The 12,500-nt window shown below is 40.0% G+C and overlaps 1 non-coding gene across 1 annotated transcript; it reads left to right on the top strand.

Moving 5' to 3' along the window:
* Positions 1–4,084: 4,084 nt before the first annotated feature.
* Positions 4,085–4,191, top strand: LOC116121020. The gene has a single exon (XR_004126639.1). It is a non-coding gene; the product is annotated as a small nucleolar RNA R71 (small nucleolar RNA).
* The last annotated feature ends 8,309 nt before the right edge of the window (positions 4,192–12,500 follow it).

Here is a 12,500-nt window from a genome sequence, read left to right as displayed (position 1 = left end):
AAAAGATGAGGGAAATGGACCCATAAAATCAATACCCCACACATCAAACACTTACACAATCAAAATAGGATTCAAGGGCATCATATCTCATCTACCAATATTCCCTACTTTTTGACATGAAGTACAAGCACGACAATAAAAAAATGCATCACGAAAAAGAGTGGACCAATAAAAACCACACTGGAGGACCTTTAAAGCAGTCCTCTTACCACTATAATGACCACCACAAGCATAAGAATGACAAAATGCAAGTACACTGCTAAACTCGTGGTCGGGAACACATCTCCTAACTATCTGGTTTGCACACACCCTAAAAAGGTCTGGGTCTTCCCAAAAATAATGCTTGATGGTTGCAAAGAAATTATATTTCTGAGTTTTGGTCCACCCTAATGGTAATTGTCCTACGGCCAGGTAATTGACTATAGGGCATACCAAGGCGCTTTGGATTGGGATATTGTAAATAATTGCTCATCCAAGAAAGAGTCATTCAACCATTGACCAGGGACATACTCTGTAAAGAGTCTAGACAAGTAATCGGCGACCACATTATCACTACCCTTTTTATCTTTGATTTCTAGATAAAACTCTTGCAACAACAAAATCCATCGAATTAGTCTAGGCTTAGTGTCTTTCTTGTCTAACAAATACCTAACTGCAACGTGGTCTATAAAGACAACTATCCTAGACCCAAGAAGATAAGACTGAAACTTATCAAGGGAGTACACTACTGCAAGCAACTCTTTCTCGGTAGTGGTGTAATTACATTAAGCATTGGAGAGGGTCTTGCTTGCGTAGTAGATCACAATGGGCTTTTTATTCCCCCGTTGGCCAAGGACTCCACCAATGGCATAGTCCGACGCGTCACACATCACTTCAAAAGGTAGGTTCTAATCAAAAGGTTGCATGATGGGTGCTATGGTCAACGCTTCCTTCAAAATGGTAAAGGCAATCATACAAGAGTCATAAAAAATAAATGGCACATCTTTAGCAAGCAAATCACACAAGGGCTTAAGATCTTGCTAAAATTCTGGATGAAACGCCTATAAAATCCTACATGGCCTAGGAAATATCTAATTTGTTTGACCGACGAAGGCGGTGGTAGTTGAGAAATCAACTCTACCTTTTCCTTATCCACTACTATCCCCTCCTTGTAAACTACATGACCTAAGACAATTCCCTCTTGAACCATGAAATGGCTCTTTTCCCAACTAAGAACAAGATTTGTCTCTTTACAACGTTCCAACACCAACTCAAGTTTTTCGAGACAATCATCAAAAGATGCACCAAACACAGAAAAATCATCCATGAAGACTTCAAGGAATTGACCCACCATGTTAGAAAATATCGATAACATGCACCTTTGAAATGTTTCCGGTGTATTGCACAACCCGAAGGGCATGCGATGAAAGGCAAACGTACCAAAAGGACATGTGAACGTGGTAATTTCTTGGTCTTTGGTGGCAACTAGTACTTGGTTATATCCGGAATAGCCATCCAGAAAATAATAGAAAGTCTGCCCTACAAGTTTTTCTATGATTTGGTCAATAAATGGGAGCAACAAATGATCCTTCCTAGTGGCTAGGTTGAGCTTCTTATAGTCAATGCAAACTCTCCATCCTGTGGGAGTACGGGTAAAAATTCACTCACCTTTTTCATTTTCAACAACGGTGAAGCCACTCTTATTAGGTACAACATGGGTTGGACTCACCCATTGGCTGTTAGATATAGGGTAGATGATACCCGCATCAAGCCATTTGATCACCTCTTTCTTCACCACCTCCTTCATTTTCGGGTTTAACCTTCTTTGAGCTTCATGCATCGGTTTAGCATTTTCTTCACAAAATATGCGATGCATGCACAAAGAAGGGCTAATCCCTCGCAAATCGGCTACCGACCAACCAATTGCTTCCTTATGTGTTGTTAAGACCGCCACTAATCTCTCCTTTTGTTCACTATCTAAGTTGGTGGCAATGATCACAGGTAAGGTCTTGTTGGGTCCTAGGAAAACATACTTTAGAGTATCAGGCAAGGCTTTCAACTCTAAGACTGGTGGAGACTCAATTGACCTCGATTGTGTCATCTTAGACAAATGTGGTAAGGTTTCATACTTGATGTTCCAAGGTCGACGCTCTAGAGTGGGCGACCTAGCTATATACGCACTAACCTCCTGAATCTCAGACACGACACTCAAGCTAGATATCTCCTCAACAAATGGATTCATAAGAGTGTAAATTGCATCATCACATAACATTTGTGGGGCATGAGCCTCCACTAGACTGTCAATAGCATCAACCATGAAACACTCGTTATCGTCCTCACGCATCGGTCCTAAACTAGCATTAAACACATTAAGTCTCAGTTTCCTATTCCCAAAAGACATTTCCATCTCTCCTGATCTACAGTTAATGGACGCATTTGCCGTTACTAGAAAAGGTCTCCCTAAAATAATCGGTGGCATACTTCCACTGCTCGTATACTCCATGTCTAAGACAAGAAAATCCACTGAAAAATATAGTTCCTCAACCTTAACTAACACGTCCTCAATTAGGCCCTAGACATTTTGATCGATCAGTCAGCTAATTGCAAGATGACTTCAGTAGACTTGAGCTCACCTAAGTTAAACTATTCATACACGGAAGTGGGTAATAAGTTCACGCTCACCCCTAGGTCTAAGAGTACTCTATCAATCATGATATTACCTATCACACAAGAAGTAATAGGAGCTCTAGGATCCTTTAACTTCAGGGGAAGGCAGTTTGAGACAACCACACTTACATTTTTCGGTAAATGTACAGTCTTGGATTGTGAGATTTCATTCTCCTCTTTTGCGTGCACAAGTCTTTGAGGAATTTGGCATAAGCAGGTACTTGGTTAAGGCATCTGCACCTGCTTAAACAACTCAATCATTTCCTCCATCCTAGTGCTTTTCCTAGTAGTGGGAACATTTGGGGGCTCTAATCACTGAGGAAAAGGTGCTCTTGGCATGTATGATGCAGGGGATGGTTCATTCTCATCAACTTTCTCCTTACCCGGTCTCTGAACACCTGACTCTACAAGTGGCTTGCTCTCACCCTCTTTGGCTTGGTCCTTACCTAGACTTTCCTCTTCTATACCCTGGGCTTTTACTTCCCTCTCAGGCCTAATTAGCTCTCGACCGCTCCGAAGAGTCATCACGACCTTAGCTTGTTTGAAAAACCCTATCTGCTGAGAAGAACCACTAGGGTTACCTATGACTTGACTAGGCAATTGGCCTTGTTCCCTCCTATTGACTGCTTCGGCTATTTGACCAATCTGGGTCTCTAGCTTACTAATGGATTGGGAATGGGAATGGGAATGTAGAAGTTGGGTATTCTGCTCTAAATCTTGGAACCTAGCATTCATGTCGCCTTTTTGTTCCTACATGGTTTGGAGCATTTGAGCCATCATTGATTCTAGTGAACTAGACACTGGAGTAGGCTGCTGAACGGGAGGTGGGATCCTAGGTTAGATGGGTGGTTGGATTGAAGGTTGCTCTCTATAATTGCCTTGCTAATTGGAAGGATTGTTCTTGTATGGCATATTATTGGGGACATTCTGAGGTGGTTGTGGCTTCCATGAAAAATTAGGGTGGTTACGCCACCCAGGATTGTACGTGTTTGAGTACGGATTGCTCCGTCTCTGGAAGCCTTGTGCAACCTACACTTGCTCCTCAAAGGGGTCAGGGGCGGGTTCCTCAATTGGATGGTCAAGAGTGGAGTGCATGGAAAAAACATCATGATTTGCCCTATTTTGAGATGATTGTGTAGAGGGTTGCCCTTGTATAGATACAAACTTGTTAAACCGGTGGGCCAACACCTCTAGCTTGGAACTAATGTCATCTAATCGTGACACCTCATACACGCCACCCTTCTTGGATGGCTGCCCTGAAATAGGCATTCTAGATGCAAAAATGTGGTGCATTGAATTTTCACTTAAGGTCTCAAAGAGTTGCCATAACTCATTCTCATCCTTGTGCATAAATGTTCCTCCATAAGAGGTGTCTACCGTATTCCTATGCCTCTCGGTTAGTCCGTCATAAGAACTATGAACTAATTGCCACCTAGGGACTGCGTGATGGGGACACTTCCTAAGCATTTCCTTCAAACGCTCCCAACTCTCATAAAATTCCTCGCCATCAAGTTGAGCGAAACTAGTAATGGCTTGTCTTATGCTGTTGGTTTTACCAATCGGATAATACTTTTTTAGGAATCCTTGTTGCATTTGGGCCCAAGAGATAATGGACCCTACTGCCAAAGAATTGAGTGACTGTTTGGCTTGATCCTTAAGTGAGAATGGGAATAAAATTATGCGTACGACATCTTCATTCACATTTTGAAGTCTAACTGTGGAGCAAACCTCTAAAAATTCATCTAAGTGTTTGTATGGATCCTAATTTAAATTCCCATAATAAACTGGCAACAATTGAATAACACTAGTTTTGATCTCATAGTGTTATGTCTAGACAATAGGGATACAGATACATGAGGCTGAAGTGTAGGTGGTGTTGGGAAATATTGGCTAAGGGGCATATGTGCGGATTCATCCTGGTCAGCCATCCTATGTGCTTGTTTTCTATTCCCGTTATAAGTGCATTCAATTTCAAGATTCAAAGGTAATAACTCTTCGTTACAAGACCTTCTAGTTTGCATTCATCAATCAAACACACAAAAGGCTCAACAAGTAACGCAACAACAATCTCAAAGAAAATTAGGTAAATGCAAATCCTAAGAAACAAATTTTAATAAGCGAACGAAACAAAACTAAAACAAATCTAAAATCTAATAAAACAATGTCCAACAAAATTTCACACAACAATTACGCTTAATCAAAACTAAAGTTATCAATGCAACCTAAAAGAAATTAATACTAAGAAGAAAAATTAAATCCTAAGATTAAAAACAAATTATGCAAAATAAGGCAAAAACTATTACTAATTAATCAAAATGACCAAAAAAAAAAAACAAGGTTAAGAGAATTTCACAATCGGGTCGCGCTAGATCTTCAATGCTCACGACACGCTGCAACATTTTCCCAATTGCAATTTTCCTACAAAACAAAAACAAACACAAATGAAACTATTCCAATGAAAATAAAATGAAAATGAAATAAAACGAAGTAAAAATGAAATTACGCAAACAACCTAAAGAGAAAATAATTAACCAACAATGCAAACAGACAAACTAAAAGGAACAAAAAAATTAAACAATTCACTAAAACAAATAATCACTACAAAGAAAATAACACAAAAAAAAAAAAAAACAACAACTAAATAAACCTAGAATAAAAACTAATGACTACCCAAACACACCAAGTCAAAAGCACGTTGCTCCCCAGCAACGGCGCCAAAATTTTGTCGAACCAGTTGTCACAGTCACAAAATTAAACCTAAATACCGTAGTTAGCGATAAGCAGGGTCGAATCCATAGGGAGCAAGACTAACAACCTAATGTATTTTGAGTAGCGGAAATGAAATTGGCAATTTGATTAATGAAACTAAACAAACTAAATGCAAATAATAAAAGCGTGAAATTAAAACTAATAAAGACTTTATAATAAAAATGTTGCCGCTACGATTTTGGTTCGACACGAGACCAACTCACACAATTCTCCTCCACCCTCTACAATCCCCTAAACCTACAAGGCAAGGTAATTCAATGAAATGAGTTTTTGGCACTCTAGGTATAATCTATCCTGTCTCACCCGATCACTCAAGTTTGATTTGTTAAATACTATCATTAAACGCCGATAAATGCTACAAGACAATACCACTAGTTGGTACGTGATTAACAAATACCATTTGTCAACCCCTATCTTCCAATCAACCAACTTCGCAATAAACGCAACAACAGTAGAAATAAAATTAAATCCGAACATAACTCAATTACAATCGATGTGAAGTAATGAAAAGCAATATTCATCATTTAATTATTTCAAACCAACTTTTATCATTCAGCGAGTTCTATGAAAACATTAAATCACAATGGACAACAATATTCATCATATATTATGCTTAAACTATATTAAAGTATCGAAATCAAACATGAAACGAAAACAAATATAATTTGAAACACAATACTACCAAATGTCCTACAATCGGGCTCATCCAACTAGTCGAGAGCTGATGAGGAGAGTAGTGGAGTCAATCTCGACCTCGCCTATGCCGTAACAGACAATCGGGAACTCAACCACTCATAGTGGTGTCAATAGAAGCTGAAACGGTGGAAACGAAGTGATCATGGCGGAGAGGAAGTAACTGACAGCGATATGATGCGAAGAAGGAGCGAAAACGACCAATGGACAGCCCGAAATATGAATAGTTACACTCGCTGGAAAACATTAATTTTCTGGTGGGTCTTCTGGAAAATGGTGGATGAAATGGGATTCGAAGGTACCGATGGAAAGCTCTGGTGATGGGGAGTTCAGATCAGTTCCTGGGGAGATGAAAGGTCGCCGGAAATGAGCGAGATCGCAGCTAGAAGATGAAGAGGTGCTGCAGTGATTTGGCAGATTACGATAGTTTTTGCGGTGGCTGAAGCTTGCAAGGGATAGATCCGGCCGTGGGGAGGGAAGATCAGAAACTAGGGAGCCCAACCGTCGCCAAAAAATGCCGAAATCACGGCTGGAATGTGAAGAGTCGCGGCAGTGGAATGCGAAACGTCGCTGGAACTTACTGTGATTTGCGGTGGCGTTCGTCGATGCAAATGGAAGATGAAAGGTCGCCTTCTTCTATTATACACAAAGTGGAAAATATCACTTTGGTCCTACATAATTGAAAAGTGACAAAATCAGCCTTTATAAATATGACAGTTTACCCCCTAAACAGCATAAATGAGACAAAATCACCCCTATTCCATAAACCACAACCTAATATCAACTCATACCCTTTCCAAAATCATTCCAAACATGTTAAATTCATAAGAAAAGTATTAGGAAGCGATTTTCGTGAATAAATTCATAAATTCTTTAATTGTCTCAATATACTTCAATTTAATCACACATTGGGTCTTTTTATCACCAAAATAGAGTCACTTTCATGACTCTAACAGTAACAACTTGCCGAAATAATACAAGTTAACTCAACAGTCATCGTATATTTCAATAAACTCTCTACCATATGGCATGAGCTTGATGCCGCTGAAAAGAAGCTTAAAGGATCACCAACAACCCTCCAACAATTTCATCAAATTCGTGACCAAGAATGGCTAAGCTGTTTTCTTCTCAGCCTCAATGAGGCGTTTCTTGTCTTCATAACACAAATCTTGGCTGCCTCCTCGACACCAGATCTCCGCCGCTTTTTTTAGTTGGCCATACAAGACGAGAGGCAATGCCTTGTGCTAATTCCTCAATGGAGGGATGTTGTGGCCGTCACTGGCACATGAACAAAGCAGTTGCCTTCTATGAATTCAAAGAATTTTTTGGGAAATTTTGGACCTGAGTGGCTGGGGTTTGCAAACCCTAAAATTGTTTCCTTTTTTTTTAGGAAGAGACGAAGGACTCATATGAAATCTCGCAATCCAATGGTTAGTAGCTGCTATCTCTCCTGCAAAGATCCAACGGCTCATGTGCTGTCATGCACAAATGGGGTCAAACATGCCAAATGGGCCAAATTTTGCAAATGGACCCAATTGGACAAATGGATCAATGGAACAACCTGGTCAAATGGGCCTCGATCCAACAAAACCAAGAAAAGTAGGGTATACTGTGATTATTGCAAGAGGAAAAATCACACTCGGGAAAATTGTAGGAAACTACTCAGGCATCCTAATACGAGCAACAAAAATGGTAATTCTTTAGCACATTAGGTTACCACTATCCCTACTAGAAACTAGATGTCTACACCAATGATTAGCACAAACCAATACAATCAACGACTTCCGAAGATAAACCAAGTTTCAAAAACGCCCATGGCATCATATGTAGGTATATCTTTTTGCCTAAATTTTATTAAAGATAATGTCTAGATTATTGATTCAGGGGCTAGTGATCATATCATTTGTGACCCTAAATATTTCATGCATAAATCCATCGCATTATCTATTTCTGTTCGTATGCCAAATGGAAATATTTCCCCAAACACCCATATAGGAACGGTTTGTCTTAGTGATGAATTAGTACTCAACAATGTCCTTTTTGTCCCTGCTTTCCACTTCAACCTTATTTCAGTATCCTAAGTATGCACCAATAATAGTTGTCTCTTGAAATTCCTTCCTAATATGTGTGAATTTTAGGACTTTTCAACTAGGAAGCTGATAGCTTGGGTAAAGTCAATAATGGTCTATACATATTATTGGATCCTTGATGGAGTTTCTAATTCTGTCTTCTTGTATTACAAATAAATATGTTCATTGTAATACAAGTATTAATAAAAATTCTCTTATTCTCCATCAACGGTTAGGTCACAATGTGTCTATTCCTCAACCAAAATGTCCAGTGTGTTCCCTAGCAAAACAATCACACATCACTTTCCCACACAGCACATCTACTACTAAGTAGATTTTTGTCTTAATCCATATTGACATTTGGGGATTTTATCACACTCCTAATGATGATGGGAGTTTTCTTTGCAATAGTAGATGATTTTTCCCGAGGAACATGGGTTTTCCTAATGCAATCAAAAGCCCAGACACTTATTGACATTAGGAATTTCCTGTCAATGGTAACCACTTAGTTTCATACATTGGTTCAAAGAGTCCGAACTAACAATGCCTATGAATTTTTTAATCATCAATGTTCATCCCTTTTCCTGTCCCTTGGCATACTTCATGAGAGTTAGTGCACATATACTCCTCAACAAAATGGGGCAGTTGAGAGAAAACACAAACACTTGCTAGAAGTAGCTCAAGCCCTTAAACATCAAGCCAACATCCTTGTGAAATTTTGGGGGAAATGTGTGATCACAACCACCTACCTGATCAACTGGATGGTGACTCGAGTTCTTGGTGTAAGACTCCTTATGAGATGTTATTTGGTAAAACACCCGACCACAGTCATCTCTATGTTTTTGCTTTGCTTTGCTACTTTGCCATTATTGGGTCCCGTGATAAGTTTGGTCCTCGTGCTACACAATGCATTTTTATGGGTTACCCGATGCTACAAAAGGACATTGACTATATGTTCCAAATACAGAAAGATTTCTTATTTCTCGTGATATGGTTTTTCATAAAGACATTTTTTCCTTTATCAAAACTGGTGATAGTTTGAGTTCTTTTGAGCAACTACCTATATTTTTAGAGGATGATTTCCCAACATACCCTTCCTTTACCATTCAGCTAGCTATTGACATCAGTTTTCCATTAGAAAATCCACTACAACCTCAGAGTCTTGCTTCTACTATTTCACACCCCTCAATCTACTAACACCCCATTAAATGTCTCCTTTATAATCTCCTGTACCACCTCTAGCACCTCCTTAACGACAATCCACCCACAACACTCGACCATCGATCTGGACATCAAAATACATTTGTCCCACCATATTGGCTTCATCAGGTACTGATAATCCATGGATTATATTGTTTTTATTAGACTTTTTAGTCAGATTTCAAGTACTTTCTAGTTCATTTTGACTTGAATTATTGGTTAATTCTTTACATTTCATGTTTCAGGTTAAAATGGACATTTTGAGTAGATAAGGACAAAATTAGAAATTCTGGACTCAGAAGTTAGCGGATCTCAGAAGTTGGGAGAGTTCTGAAGTAGGATAAAGCCCTATGAGACTTGTTCCCAAGGGAGAGCACCTAGGATCAAAGAATCAAACGAAGATGCAAGCAGAGTGGCAATTCTATAATTTCATAACTTTTCAAGAAGCTTTGCCGCGGCGAAGTGCGCCAGTCACGCACCATATATGTTTCCTTCTTTGCCGTGGCGAGATTTCTTCTTCGCCGCAGTGACGTTTGCAATTTTCAGTTTTGTAAAACGCACAGTTTTATTTTTCTAGGGTTTGTATGAGGTTTTTGGGCGAAGTATAAAAGAAACTGATCCAAATCCAACCAATTTGCAACAACAAACAACACAAACATATACCCTAACTCAAGCTAAAATTCGGCCAAACGCAAATGGAGGCAATGTCACACTTACTTGCAATTTTAGGTTAAGACAAGAATGAACACTTCAAGCATAAAGGAATTCTCCACCAACTTGAATCGATTCACCACCAAATCTCCTTGCCAAGACTTGGATAAAGAAATCTGAATAAGAACACAAAGTTCTCTCAATGGTTAAACCAAGTTTTTGATTTGATCACCTCTTTCTTCACCACCTCCTTCATTTTCGGTTTAACCTTCTTTGAGCTTCTGCATCGGTTTAGCATTTCTTCACAAAATATGCGATGCATGCACAAAGAAGGGCTAATCCCTCGCAAATCGGCTACGACCAACCAATGCTTCCTTATGTGTTAAGACCGCCACTAATCTCTCCTTTTGTTCACTATCTAGTTGTGCAATGATCACAGGTAAGGTCTTGTTGGGTCCTAGGAAAACATACTTTAGAGTATCAGCAAGGCCTTCAACTCTAAGACTGGGGAGACTCAATTGACCTCGATTGTGTCATCTTAGACAAATGGTAAGTTTCATACTTGATGTTCCAAGGTCGACGCTCTAGAGTGGGCGCCTAGCTATATACGCACTAACCTCCTGAATTCAGACACGACACTCAAGCTAGATATCTCCTCAACAAATTTCATAAGAGTGTAAATTGCATCATCACATAACATTTGTGGGCATGAGCCCCACTAGACTGTCAATAGCATCAACCATGAAACACTCGTTTCGTCCTCACGCATCGTCCTAAACAAGCATTAAACACATTAAGTCTCAGTTTCCTATTCCCAAAAGACATTTCCATCTCTCCTGATCTACAGTATGGACGCATTTGCCGTTACTAGAAAAGGTCCCCTAAAATAATCGGTGGCATACTTCCACTGCTCGTATACTCCATGTCTAACAAGAAAATCCCTGAAATATATATTCCTCAACCTTAACTAACACGTCTCAATTAGGCCCTAGACATTTTGATCGATCAGTCAGCTAATTGCAAGATGACTTCAGTAGACTTGAGCTCACCTAAGTTAAACTATTCATACACGGATGGGTAATAAGTTCACGCTACCCCTAGGTCTAAGAGTACTCTATCAATCATGATATTACCTATCACACAAGAAGTATAGGAGCTCTAGGATCCTTTAACTTCAGGGAAGGCAGTTTGAGACAACCACACTTACATTTTTCGGTAAATGTACAGTCTTGGATTGTGAGATTTCATTCTCCTCTTTTGCGTGCACAAGTCTTTGAGGAATTTGGCATAAGCAGGTACTTGGTTAAGGCATCTGCACCTGCTTAAACACTCATCATTTCCTCCATCCTAGTGCTTTTCCTAGTAGTGGGAACATTTGGGGCTCTAATACTGAGGAAAGTGCTCTTGGCATGTATGATGCAGGGATGGTTCATTCTCATCAACTTTCCCTTACCCGTCTCTGAACACCTGACTCTACAAGTGGCTTGCTCTCACCCTCTTTGGCTTGGTCCTTACCTAGACTTTCCTCTTCTATACCCTGGGCTTTTACTTCCCTCTCAGGCCTATTAGCTCTCGACCGCCCGAAGAGTCATCACGACCTTAGCTTGTTTGAAAAACCCTATCTGCTGAGAAGAACCACTAGGGTACCTATGACTTGACTACAATTGGCCTTGTTCCCTCCTATTGACCGCTTCGGCTATTTGACCAATCTGGGTCTCTAGCTTACTAATGGATTGGGAATGGGAATGGGAATGTAGAAGTTGGGTATTCTACTCTAAATCTGGAACCTAGCATTCATGTCGCCTTTTTGTTCCTACATGGTTTGGAGCATTTGAGCCATCATTGATTCTATGAACTCGCACTGGAGTAGGCTGCTGAACGGAGGTGGATCCTAGGTAGTGGGTGTTGATTAAGGTTGCTCTCTATAATTGCCTTGCTAATTGGAAGGATTGTTCTGTATGGCATATTATTGGGGACATTCTGAGGTGGTTGTGGCTTCCATGAAAAATTAGGGTGGTTACCCACCCAGGATTGTACGTGTTTAGTACGGATTGCTCCGTCTCTGGACCTTGTGCAACCTACACTTGCTCTCAAAGGGGTCAGGGCGGGTTCCTCAATTGGATGGTCAAGAGTGGAGGTGCATGGAAAAACATCATGATTTGCCCTTTTGAGATGATTGTGTAGAGGGTTGCCCTTGTATAGATACAAACTGTTAAACCGTGGGCCAACACCTCTAGCTTGGAACTAATGTCATTAATCGTGACACCTCATACACGCACCCTTCTTGATGGCTGCCCTGAAATGGCATTCTGATGCAAAAATGTGGTGCATTGAATTTTCACTTAAGGTCTCAAAGAGTTGCCATAACTCATTCTCATCCTTGTGCATAAATTCCTCCATAAGAGGTGTCTACCGTATTCCTATGCCTCTCGTTAGTCCGTCATAAGAACTATGAACTATTGCCACCTAGGG

This window comes from Pistacia vera, unplaced genomic scaffold, assembly GCF_008641045.1.
Source record: "Pistacia vera cultivar Batoury unplaced genomic scaffold, PisVer_v2 Contig955, whole genome shotgun sequence".
NCBI lineage: Eukaryota > Viridiplantae > Streptophyta > Magnoliopsida > Sapindales > Anacardiaceae > Pistacia > Pistacia vera.
Note: the sequence above shows the minus strand (reverse complement) of the source record. Positions and strands in the feature narration are given on the sequence as shown.